Genomic DNA, 13,804 nt, shown 5'->3' on the forward strand with positions numbered 1-13,804 from the left:
TGTTTTGTAAATAAATATCATTAATATCCATTTGCAGTTTTTGGTCACTGCTATAATAAGCATTTATTTTGCCTTGAAATTTGATAATATCACTTCAGGAAAAATTACCCCCTGGGGAAAATGCCTTCCTTGTCCTCATATATTATGCTTGTAATGTGAAGTTTGGCTATGGGGTTGAATCATCTATAAACCTGTCTATAAAGTGCACCCCACAACATACACTACCCAAAATTCCCCGGAAGTTGCACAGAAATGTTGAAATGACTGAAAAAAGCAATATGTGAAGCAATGTGACCCACAGAAACTAAATGTTAAATTTCTGCTATGAATTACATACATGGTCCATGAACTGCAAATTCATACTGACTGGCTCCATAGACAAATAACCTACAGGTACATGGAAACTAAGTGATAATTTTCTAAACTAACAAAGAATGTTAAATATCTACATATCTGCCTCTGGGAGAGCAGCAGAAAGAAACAGAGCTATTCTTATAGAATCTATATGGGCTTTCTTATAAAATATAAGCACAACCCCTAACCCTAACACTATTCATGCATATCATAGCCACACACACAACCCTCTCATAGTCCTACAGTAAAGAATAAAAAATTGTTCCAGCTGGTAAACATGTCATACTTTACAAATTATGGGGCAAATAACTTCCTTCTATTGAACAGAGAACTGGAAAAATGTAAAAGAAATGTTTCCATAGGTTAGGTATTGGGGAGAGGAGGCTATAAGCTCAGGTAAGTAGGCCATTTCACCAAGTTTAAACAGCAATAACTGATATCCAAAATTTTCTGAAAGAAGTGTGTGCTACAATTTGTACACAATATAATCTATCTCTTACAGAAATTAAAACATTCTCCTTTATAAATGAAAAATAATCACAACTTGTGAACATTTGGATTGCATTTGTTAACTGCATTGAACCGCCTTAATATAATTCAAATATGTTTGCACGAATGAAACTTGAGATCCAGCAGGGGACCTGTGTCTTAGTTTCCTCATCAGAAATATTGGAACTGATCTACTACCCACATGATTGGATGGTTGAGGGTTAAAGAAGGTATGAAGGTCTCAAAACAGTAATGGGCACTAACTATCAATGTTTGTCAGCCAAGTAAAATAAATACTGAGCTACAGTACAAGATGTACCCTTTGCCTCCCAGGTCAAAACACAGTAACAGCTCTCCAAATAGCCTGCTAGATGAAACCACAGGAGGTTAATGATCTTAATAAATTGAGATAAATGAGAAAAGCAAGCTATTTTTGTTTTCTCTTTGTTCTAGCCTTCAGCATATGGGGACTTTCAAGTCCAGGAGTGCATTTCCTCCTGTCCCCCTACCCCTCCTTCTTCTTTCCATTCCCCCTACTTTTCTCTCTCTCTCCTCTCTCCCTCTCTCTCTCCCTCTCTTGCTGGCTCATTTCTCTCTTCCTCTTCCTCCTTTTCCGCATCCTTTTTCTCCCCTTCTTCTCTCCCCTTCTTGCTCTTCTCTCTTCTTTCTTCTCTTCTCATCCTTTCTCTTCCCCCTCCCTGCCTCCTTCCTCTCTCTCCTGGTCCATACATAATTTTAAATGAGATAAAAAATTTCAAGTTTTCTTCACCACTGAATTTAGAAACACCAAAATTTTCAACTCTTGTAATTTTCAACTCTTGTAGTTTATTGATTTGGGGGCTTTGTTACTTTTGTTTTGTTTTGTCGTAGTTGTGTTTCTCTCTGTCCTAGTATTTTGTCAATTAGTTAACTCCCAAAACTACTGTTTCTTCATTAACCTCAAAGTTAAAACAAGAAGTCATGAGATGAATAGGCCAGGAAATGACTAGGACCCTAAAAGTACCTCAACTGACTCCGATGATGGGTAAAATAAATACTGGGAAAATGCTGTAAAACTTCTCAACTATCTGTTTAATCAATATTAGTTTCCCAAAATTCCACAATTAAAGATACATTTATTTGGATAATTCTTTTATTTTTTACATAACGTGGTCCACCATGAAGGCATTCTGAATCTCCTAAAAGGCTTTGCCATCTATGTTTGAACATCTTCACCGCAACTCAAACAACAAAAAAATACATCACGTGATTTAATTAGTTTTCTAGTCTTTTATGAATTTCTATGGAGTCTTATTTAAATATTTAAACATCTACTGAGAATAGTGACTGTCTCACACATACATCATTCAGTAACCCTAGCACTTGGCAGGCTAAAGTAGCAGTACAAGTTTGAAGCCAACCTGAAGTATAAAAGGATACCCTGTATAAATTCTAACACCAAGCCCACTCAGAAGTAGGGCCTGATTGAAAAGGGAGTCTGGTCCCTTCCTTTCAGAGTAGTTCCAAGAGTGTCATTCAAAAATTAGCACAAAAGTTATGAAAATACAAAGTCTGCAAGCCCAGTATTCAATGGGCTATTTGAAATTATCTTGACCCAATACAATATTAGCAAAGTCTACTTTTACTGTCCTTATAGAGTTAATTTATTTTCATTCACTCAGATACCCTTAAAAGTTTTATCATTGAATTTATTGTTCTATTAGTATGTGGAAAATCTAATTTGAGAAAATGAATCTTCAGAAAAAAATATGAACTTTTTCAACTTTTTCAATTGAAACTAATAGATGAAAAAAGATCATTTTCTGTGGTATAAAGTCAAAAGAATAATGGCCAACTGAATGTTTAGTTCCCAGAATTTCTTACTGTAAAGATATCACAGTAGTAATATTTGATGCCCTGATTTTTTTACTTAAGTATCCAAGGAAGATAAATTATTCCATAATTCAAATTACTTGTTAAACTTTTTTTAGTTTAACAAGGCAGTTCATATCTACACAAAGTTCAGTTCCAGGGCATCTATACTCTTCGTTTGCCCCCTGTAGGCAATTGGGTGCACATGATGAACATGCACACATGCTAATACTCGCACACATAAAATAAAAATAAGTATTTCCTGGGTACTTCTCTCATTTCCTGGGTATTTATCTCCCGTGCTATGAATATAGTAGTGAGGAAGTCACACCTGTCTGTCCCCACTCTTTTGGAGATCATATCATAGTAAAGATAATAGTGCATGAGTGGTCAGATGAAAATGAACAAACTAGAAAGTGTTCTGAAAGGTATAATTTCCATGCAGACTATCGAGCTATCAAGCATTGGATGATAAACAGAGTAACTGGGTGACTGATTCAGAAGTACCTAACAAGTCCCACTCTGGGTGTGACATCTGAAGACTGTTAATAGCTTAGGCTGAACCTAAGGTTATTTTCATTTCCTTTCTCTACAAAAGGAGGAAGCAGGGACACAATAGATGGCACATGTGCATCTGTAAAATAAAACGTACGAACAGTGTCGTTTCCACTGAGTTGCTGCTGGTGCATGATGTGGCGAGCCAGCACACAACAGAGAACCCACCAGGTAAGAACCTTTTGCCTTCCTGTTTCCCCAAGGCAGGCAAAAGGTTGAGTTGGGGGTAGAATAGGGGGAGAACAGGCTGAGAAATACTACAATAGAGGGAATCATAGGTTTGAAGAGAGATCTGACACCAGTGAGACCTCTAGCGATCTACAAGGATAACACCAACTGGCAAGCTAAGCAATAGTGGAGAGGTTACCTTAAATGCCCATTCCTGATAATGAGTTTGACAACTACCTTATATGCAATCCTAGAACCTTCATCCAGTTACTGATGGAAGCAGAGGCAAACACCCACAGTTAAACACTGAACTGAACCCCCTGGAACCCAGTGACAGATTGAGGAGCAATGAGAAAATGGGCTAAGAGTGGGCTGGCAAAACCAGCAGAGACAGCTGACCTGAACAAGGGGAAGTTCTTGGACTCCAGATCGACAGCTGGGAGGCCAGAATGGGACTAATCCAGACCCCCTGAGTGTGAGAGTCAGAGAGGAGGCCTGGGCAACCTATGGTGCCCTTGGCAGTAGATCAGTATTTATCCCTGGCATACAAATGGACTTTGTGTGTTCATAAAACAAAGAGGGATGCTCTCTCAACCTGGACTCTTGGGGGAGGGCCTGGACTCTGCCCTAAGCGAAATGACAGACTCTGGCTATCCCCTGTGTGGAAGGAAAGTGGGGATAGGGTGGGAGGCTGGAGGGGGGGATGCTGGGGATTGTGGGAGGATGGGAGGGAGAGGGAACTGGGATTGACATGTGAAGCAAGCTCTTTTCTAAAAAAAATGTAATAAAGAAAAAAAAAGAACCTTTTGCCTTTTATACTTTGGGGAGGCCTGGGAGAAGGTCTCTGTTCACTGTATGCAGAGTGACAGAGGCTGATGCCACATGTCTGTTTCCATTGCTCTTCACCTTATCTTTTGAGGTAAGGTGTCTCCTGAACCAGGTTCTTACCAATTCACTAAGCATCCATACCCAACCCAGCACTCATGGGGATTCTAGGGACTCCTAATTCCAGTCCTCGTGCTCACATTCTAGCCATTACACCAAATCCTCAGCAACAGTTCAAGTGTTTTTTGTTTATTGCTTTGTTTTTTTAATAAAGCAAAGTTATGGTTGTTCAGGAGCATGGACAACTGTCACTAGGGTTGAAAAAAAGAGTCTGACATGGAAACAGCACTATTTCAGATGTGCTAAATGGGTCTGCAAGGCCATGGTCTAGATTATATGATCTGGTCACTGGAAAGTCCCACATTCCTCTTCAGTGCTGAACAAAAGCAGAAACACAGAGCTCTGTCAGTAGACTTGGCAAGAGTAACATTGGCCTAGACAGAGTTGACGGGAGAGGGTGACAACAGGAAAGCATATCCCTCAGGAAACCTGTTTTGACACAGTCAATGGACTTAATGACAAGCATGAGGATGAAGCATGAAGATTCTTGACTAGAGTCAAGAATTGACTCCAGCTTTCCATCTGCTGATAATGGCATGACTTTAGGGGTCCAGAAGGGGAAAGAAACAGAAGGTTTTAAGAGGGAGTATTCCTATCTGGTTCGGTAAAAGAGGGCTGTCCATTTGTGTCCACTTTTCATATGCACAGCTACAAGAAGCTGGAGCTGCTAGCACAGGACTTTAAATAAAACACAGGGTGTGGTGATACATGCTCATCAGTCTACTACTCTGGAGGCTGAGTGGTAGAATGGAAGATCAAAGGCTACATAGCAGGACCTCATCTCAAAAACTTAGATTAAAATAAAAAGCCTCTCACACCGAAGTCTTTTACTGTAACAGTATGACAGACTTGTAAATGTCTAATAAATCTAAATATTGAGTAAGAAGAACACCAAGGAAATACTGAACATGTTAGCAATACTTCCCTGCAGGGTTTAAGGATATTTATATAAATGAATCTGCCATGCTATGAGAATAGTAGGGTCTAAAGACTAACAAAGTCACACAAGTCAGTGTCAGGGCAGTTTCCCCAGGGAGAAAACAGAGACAGCCTCATCAGAAGAGTTAAGAAAAATCCTGCAGAAGCAAAGGAGACTTCATGTTCACACATCACCACCAGATGAACTCTTTCCAGAATGTATGAAGTAGCATTCTCAGTCTATTCAGCAATCTCCTAAAAATAAGCAGCTGTAGAAAGAGGACGTACATTTCTTAAACTGCCAGCTGACTCCCTAAGGTCCTGTCTGCATTTGCTAAGCACCACCTTGGTGTGCGTAAGACAGGTCAGGAGGGCAAAAGTTATTCATCTGTCTCTGGTATCACATCCATGGGAGCAATGTGACCATTCAGGACCTCATGCAAAACAGGGCAGGACAAAGTATGAATGTCTCTACTAGATCACATGGTTCCGATGAAGCTACTGTCATTCCCCAAATGTCAATCCCAGCTAGCCAGAAAGACAGACTTGTCCTCATTGTATTCCTCAGAAAAGAATCCACAATATCAAACAAGCATAAAGAAAGCCCACAACAACTTTTTCCACATATGACACACTGCAGCTTCCTTTGATGTCAGCCAATGTGACAACGGGCAGGAACCTTCTGAGTAGAGAACAAAGTGCTCCAATAATTTTCAAAATATTAGCAAACAGACTAACAAGAAAGTGAGCCTATAGTAGGATTCCAAGCTGTGGAAACTGGTTTTGTGGTTAATAGTTTATAGTTTTAAGCTAAATTTCCCATGTTTCACATTCTTACTCTTCTAATCTTCAGTATAAAGCTTAAATCTATTCTTTGAAGCGTAATTATCCTATAGTTAATTCAAAACCCTAATTGAGTCTTCTACTGTGACTATTGTTAACAACACTCAAGTAATGTGAATTGGAAGAAAAGCTGATCATATGACCATGTGCTTCTCAAGGTAAATGGCAACACCTGGATGTTTACTGGTAGGCAATCAGGATGCTTAATCATCTCCTAAATAAATATATTTCTGATGAACCATCAATTATATTATAAAGTAATATGACTTGTCATAGCTTGAAAAATGCACGCCCCTGCCTTTCTCAACCATAATGAAAAGACTCTTTAAGTAAAGAGATTATGAAGCTTCTAAACTAGGGACCAATGGATTCACATAGTTAGCTGCTTTGCACAAGCAAGGAGCTTGCCCAATTGTATACATAACAAAGAAACTACATACATAAAATGCATAGCACTGCGTGTGGTTTATTATTAGTATTCAAAGAAAGTAATTATGCCCACATCAAACTCCTTTATCTACAATATTCTTCTATCATTATACTCAGACATTTTGATCATTATTGTTCTGAGTTTTGGGTACTAGCAAACAACAAATAATAAGGCACTTTTATTAAGAACTTTACTAAGTAACTGACATTCAAAATTTTACGCATCAGAGGAGTTCAATGCACATTTATACAAATGTCTTCATGAAGTCAAATTATCCAAATTATCTAAAATATCCTATCAAAGACTACTGACTATAAAAAGTTAACAAAAGATGAATTTATTAAAGGTCAATAGTGCATATGGATAATATACCTTTATTTCTAGTGTTTAAAGTTACATAAATCTCAAGACAAAACTATTTTAATAAGTAAACTGAAGAACAAACCATCTTTCTTTTCAACCAGCTAATCTTATATTTAAATGCATACTTGGAAATTCTATGGAGTTTTGACTTGTAGAGTTTAAATGTTTCTTCACTATCTATATTTAACCCATCTGAAATACACTCATTTAAGTGAACTGAATACAAAAAATGAGCAAACATTAGGGCTAAAGAGTTGGCTCAGCCTGTCTTGCCCCTCACAACCACCTGAAACTGCAGCTCCAGTAGATCTGATGCCCTCTACTTGCCTCCTCTGACACCTGCACACATGTGGCATGTACACAAACAACAAACATACACAAATAAAAATAATTTTTCAATGAACAAAAATAAAAAGGTTGGCAAGTGCTGAGATGCTAGATTTAACCAGAATACAACTTTATACTAGTTACTTGACTAAAGAGGAAATTAGATAATTTATTTGAGGAGCAAAATATTCACCTTTCCTTTAGTATGACTGAATTCCACAAAGATAATGTTAACAATCATCTCACCGTTTTTCCAAAGGAAAATGAATCTATTACACCAATATAAGGTCTTGAGCCAGAAAAAAAATGAAGTGAAAGACATTCACAGTAATATCTGGGAAGAGGTCATTATACGTTCTCAGTAGCCATTCCAGTATCCTTTCCAAACAATACTGCATGTCAAACTTGTGACTTTCATGAGTATCAAGCCTAAAGGCAGACAGTACAATGATTATCAGTAGATTCCACTATCTGGAAAATCAGAATCATGGAGATGTATGAAGAGGCCATCACATATTAGGGTTAGCATATTTATCATTTTTTTGTTTGAAATTCAGTATGAAGACTAAAGAAATATTTACTTGGGATCCTGTGCTTTCACTTTATATGAGTGACATTTAAAATATATATACACAAATGTCTAGTAACAGGCCCTATCTGGTCCTTTTTTATTTCTCTTCAGTAGCTGATAGAAGATTTTTCTGACATATAAATTAGTATATATATATATATATATATGTCAAATGACTAACTTCTTGTTTTCAAAACACAAATATTGTTCTTCTAGTGCTTCCTAAACTTCAAAATGGCATTTTTTAACCTTTTCAAGATCTGATTTCAAAGAAGGAGTTCTTTCCTAATATTTCTACTGTTTACACAGCCTGTCTTTGAATATTTTCCCCAGAAACCACTGTACTGCCAGGAATACAGAAAAGTTTGGGTTTTGTTATGTCCCTTTTAATCTTCAAAAATCATTTTGCTTTCTTCTCTAACTTTCATCTCTGAGTATGTAAAACTCTATTCTCCATTTCAGCCTAAAGAAGTGCAAGCCCACACATCAACACCCAAGGATGTTTTGCTGTTGTTGTTGTGGTCATCAAAAGTGCTAAAAAGGTACAGTAGAGAAAGTTGGTGTCTTCAATAAATGAATACCCTTATTCAGAAAAAGTAAAACTATACCATGAACATTACCAGTTACACAAATGAACTCCAAATGAATTGAAGTTAAGACCTGAAACTATTAAACTAGTAGAAGAAAATAATAGAAAGGACTTCAAAGCATTGGAATCAGTGAGCATTGTTTTGGGTGAGACACCATCAGCACAAGAATATGTGGTTTTTATATCACAAAGAAAACACACAACCTATACACCTACACTGGAGAAAATACTTTAAAACTACATACTGTATAAGAATGTATAAGAACTTGAAAAACTGAATAGTAAAAAGTCAAAGCCTATGTAATCCAAATAGAAAGTAAGTAATGTACCAAAATAAACATTTCTCAAAGGGATATATAAAATTGTTCAGTGTAGTAGTATGTACCTGTAATTCCAGTACTCTCCAGGCTACAGCATGATGGTTAGGAGTCTTAGGCTAATCTGGAATACATAGTGAGTTTAAGTATAGCCTGTGCTACGTAGATAATAGGTAGGTAGGTAGGTAGGTAGATAGTTAGACGGACAGATGATATGTAGGTAGGTAGGTAGGTAGGTAGGTAGGTAGATAGATAGATAGATAGATAGATAGATAGATAGATAGCCAAAAAGTATATGGAAAAATACTCAACATCACTAATCAGAAAAATGCAAATCAAAACCCCAATGACACATCACCTCACTACAGTAAGAACATTTACTAAGGGTCTAGGCCCTGCCCTATATGAAATGACAGACTATGGACACCCCCATGGAGGGCCTCACCCTCCCTGGGGGAATGAGGGGATAACGGGGGGGGATGGGGGGAGGGCACGGGAGGAGGGGAGGGAAAGGGAGAGGGACCTCGTACTGACTTGTGAAGCAACCTTGTTTCTTATCTAAATTTAAAATGGAAAATAAAAAAAATAAATAAATAAAAAAAATTTCAAAAAAAAAAGACTAAAGACAACAAGTATTAGTGAATATACAAGAATAAATCACCCTTGCATATCGCTGGCAAGAATATAAATTAGTGCAGCCATTATGGAAAACATTGTTGAAACTCTTAAAAACAGCTACCATGAGATAATGTATATATCAACAATGAACAAGTAAAAGCGTGAAAGAGACATCTAACTACCATGTCTGCAGTAGCACTGTTCAAAATGCCAAAGGTAGAGAACCTACTGAGGAATCCACTAACTGATAAAAGGATAAAGAAAATGTGGTACATATACCAAAATAGAGTATTATCTACCAACAAACAAAATGAAATGAAACCCTGCCATTTGTGACAACATGGATGGCACCTGTATGTAAAATAAACCAGGTGTATAAAGACAAGTACCTCATGACTTCACAGGTCAGCCATAAAAAGATAATCTCATAGAAGCTGAAAAAATAACAGTGGTGGGCTGATAGTGGGAGAACAAAAGAAGGGAAGAACAAGAAAAAGCTGATCAATAGGAAATAAGTCAGCTAGGCAAGAGGAGATCTAATGTGGGGTTGCAGAATAGGAAGACTGAGGTAGATGTATGTATTTAAGACGGAAAGAATAAAGATCCTTGCAGGCTTTAACCTCAGTAAACAACAAGTGAGAAGAAACTGCGTCTACCTTGATCTGAACATTCTACCATATATACCTGTGCTGAAAACAGTTTCATGTGCTTTATGTGTCATCATCACAACAGCTTGGCCAGGTGGCTTAGTATTCCTTTATCCAAAGTGGGAAACTGTGTATCACAAAGAAAAGGAAATGAGGGAGGAAGGGAAGAAAGGAATAAAAGAAGGAAGAAAGGAAGGAGGGAGGGAAATTTTTCCTGAATATAGAGAAAGTCATGATCACTTAGAATTTAAACCCACCATCCTCAGACAGCTATGGTTTTTCCACCCTCACTTTACCCAGCTGAGAACCTAAGAATTATGTGAATTAAAAGGACATATCTAGATTTTATCTCACTTCTGACCTTAAACTATAGAATAAAGTAGCCTTTATCTTTTTGGAACCAAGATATCATTTTTCTTATCAAAATAATTAAATTTGTTTGATTACAAAAGATGAAATTTCTTTATTTTTATGCCACCAAAGTATGGTATGCTGTCTAACTTTCAAAATATTCTTGCTTAGAAACTGTTCAGAAAGTATTTAAATCTTATGTTTTATTATTGCTCACTAAAGATAGGAAGGGAGGTACAATATGAAAGTATTCCAGGACTATGCAAATAGATTATCCTTCTCAACAATCTTTGGAGGTAAAGTAAAATATTACAAACATCATTTTTTACAAAAACCATTTTTTGTTAAATATCAACTAATCTTAGATTTCTTGATAAAAGAACCTTGATTTTTCAAATAACAATGAATATATAAAGATATATATGTATACATACTAGAATTTAACTTGTGAGTATTTGATAAATTTAGAAGAATAAAATTTATACATGTAATTTCAACTAGCTAGCTAAAAATCAATATGTAAAAAACCTACAGTCCATTGCCCTCCATCTTAAAATATATTAATGGGATTTTTAAACAAAAGTAGTCACACCTAAGATGCTATCACCAACTCCTAAAAGACAGTGAATTCTACTAAAGCACAATTCATATTTCAGAGGAAAGATGGATAACATCTCACAGTTCCACCACAGCGGGAGTCATTAAGCCAGCCACATGTGTGAGGGCTGTATTTCTCATTGGATTACAAATCCAATAAGAGTTTTCTTTACCTTTGAGTTACTAGCACTACAAATTCTAAATCAAGGCACTGTGGGAAAAGGAAAAGCCCTCAGATGTTTGGAGGTTTCTAGAATAAAACACTCACGAATTTTTTTTGCACCAAATGGACAGCCACAGAAATCATGTAGTTCTGGTCTCTCATTACAGAACCCAGCTTGCAGCCTTTTGCCACTGTCTCCCTTTTGTTCTTAACTCCCTCCAGTCTGGATCCAATGCATTCCTTCATTTTGACAACCCAAAAAGGCAGAGTGATTCATACTCTGCCTGTCAGTTAAGTTTCATAGAACATGTCCCTTCTATCTCTGAACTGAAGTCCACTCTGGACTTCCTTTGTAATAAAAGACATCAAAGCAAAATAATGTAAAGCAGACAGAAACGAATGAGGGATAGTTAAGTGTCATGCATAAGAAAATCCAAAGAATTTGTGTCAGCCCCAAAGGGAAGGGACAAGAAAATGGAGAACAGCAAGGAACTGATGACATGAATGAACCTATTCCCCAGTGTTTGAGATATGAAAAATTATGCTGCACAAACAAGACCTTGAAAATAAAAATGACCAAGAGGACATGTCCTTTTGGAAATCACAGAGACCCTGGAAATGGATCTGGTATTGTTCAGGTCGGGCTTCTGAGGGCTCATCCTTAGTAATGAGTGGAAACTTGAAGCACTCATTACTGGATGAAGGCAACCTATGCAAACTTCTGATCAACAGAACCATTGTAGAAGAAGGAGAGAAGGAAGGAAATAGGGAAGATGGCTCAATAGTTAAGAGAGCTTGTTGTTCTTACAGAACCTCTGAGCTCAGTTCCCAGCACCCAAGTCCTGTAGCTCACTTTTACCTGCAGCTCCAAGGGGGAGGAGGAGCAATGTCTTCTTCTGTACTGTTCAAGTGCACCCATCTGCACAGATACCCATACATTTGACACACAATTTAAAACACTTTTCAATAGGAAACTTATATAATAAATATCTATACAAAAAAGAAGAAAAATATCAGTCTACATCACATACACACACATAGACTCACCACACACACACACATATACACACACACACACACAAAGAAAAACTGGAAGCAGAAGTTAAAATCAAAATAATCATGAGAAAAATAATATCCAATTAGTAAAAATAAAATACAAAAGGAAAAATTATTTAAAGAAACAATGATATGTTTATTTAAGATGTGCATTGATAAGCTGTTACCAAGACTGGGCAGGGGGCTTACATATATAAAGTAGAAGAACACAGAAGGTGCAGCAAGATGATGCACACAGAAAGTAAATGAACTGTAACAGACTACCGACAATGTCACACCAGCATATGATTGGCCTATAAAACAAATGAGAGAAGTCCTTGAAACTTTCAACCTCCCCCAAATTAATCATGTGGAAAACAGAAAATTTTGACAAATCTACACCTGTCATGGAGACTAACTTACTCATCGAAAACTCAGAGGAAAGATCAGGGAAACCAATACTTCAATTGGTGAATACTACCAAATGTTTTAAGAATACTGAATACCAAGCCTCAGTCTCTCATAACAAAACAGAACAACACAAACCATGTTTGAAACCAGTATCTCCTTCATACAAAGCCAGGCATGGGCATCACAGAAAGGGGAGACAGACAATGAAAGGCCTGTCTCTGGTGAAGAACTAAAATTCTCCCTAAGATTAACAGCAAGGGGCTATTAATGATACTGTGTTTCTTATCATTTACATCAGTATGTCATGTACTTGGATTTGAGATCCAAGTGAACAAAATGTGCCCAACGTGAAAAATTCCCTGCACTATTTTTACAAAATTCAAAGATAACTGTTCTTTAATCTTAGCTTTTGAGAGGCATCCCTGGGACACCAGAATTATATAAAATGAATACAAGAGTGAGAATCGTTCCAGTGGAGTTGAACAGCAGACTATAAAATAAAGTAGCCCTCTAGTAGATTTAGTTTACTAGTGTCTAAGAGTTCTAAGTTCTATGTCAAAGCCAGAAAGTAAATAACACAAGCAGTCACTATTGCTAAAGGAATGGCAAACTGGGGCTGGCTTCTGTTTTCATAAAACACAGAATAGTCATCAAAAGTAGTGATTACCACATCTATTTTGCACCAAACAAAAGAATTAATTGTTCTTCTCTCTCAAACTGCAGGGCAATTGTCACACTTATCTTTTTGCAATCTTCGTGTTTTCTTTGCATATTCCTTTTTTCCTGAACCTCAGACAAAACTAAGATTCAGATTCTCATTGCAGAGGGGTGAGGAAACCTTCAAAGCAAGATGGGCTAAATGGATACTTCCCTATGGCGGTGCTGCAGCATGAAATATACTCACTTGGTATTTACTGCTTCTGATTCAGTATCACTGAAGAGAACAACCAATCATCATACATATTTAGGAATTATCAATGGTGGATCACCTGGAAGAGTAGTTTTTCAAATGCATTGACGGCTATCACTATTGCCTGAGTGCAGTGCAGTACACACATACACACACACACACACACGCGCACACACACACACACACACACACACACACTTTTAACTGTGTGTGAGCATAAGTTATGTAGGCTATTCTTTTTCCACATCTGATCTTGGACTCTGACTCCTTGTAGTTAGGTAAGACTCACCCACTGCAGACCTCAGTCACAGTCATGGCTACAGAGGTTGAGTTTTAACAAGGATTTAAAGAA

The 13,804-nt window shown here is 37.2% G+C and overlaps 1 protein-coding gene across 19 annotated transcripts in view; it reads right to left on the bottom strand.

Annotated features, from left to right (window-relative positions):
- Positions 1–13,804, bottom strand: part of Ctnna3 (catenin alpha 3) — a 1,429,068-nt gene that overhangs the window by 1,032,685 nt on the left and 382,579 nt on the right. The window lies entirely within an intron of this gene.

This window comes from Mesocricetus auratus, unplaced genomic scaffold (genome assembly GCF_017639785.1).
Source record: "Mesocricetus auratus isolate SY011 unplaced genomic scaffold, BCM_Maur_2.0 Super-Scaffold_100027, whole genome shotgun sequence".
NCBI classification, from domain to species: domain Eukaryota; kingdom Metazoa; phylum Chordata; class Mammalia; order Rodentia; family Cricetidae; genus Mesocricetus; species Mesocricetus auratus.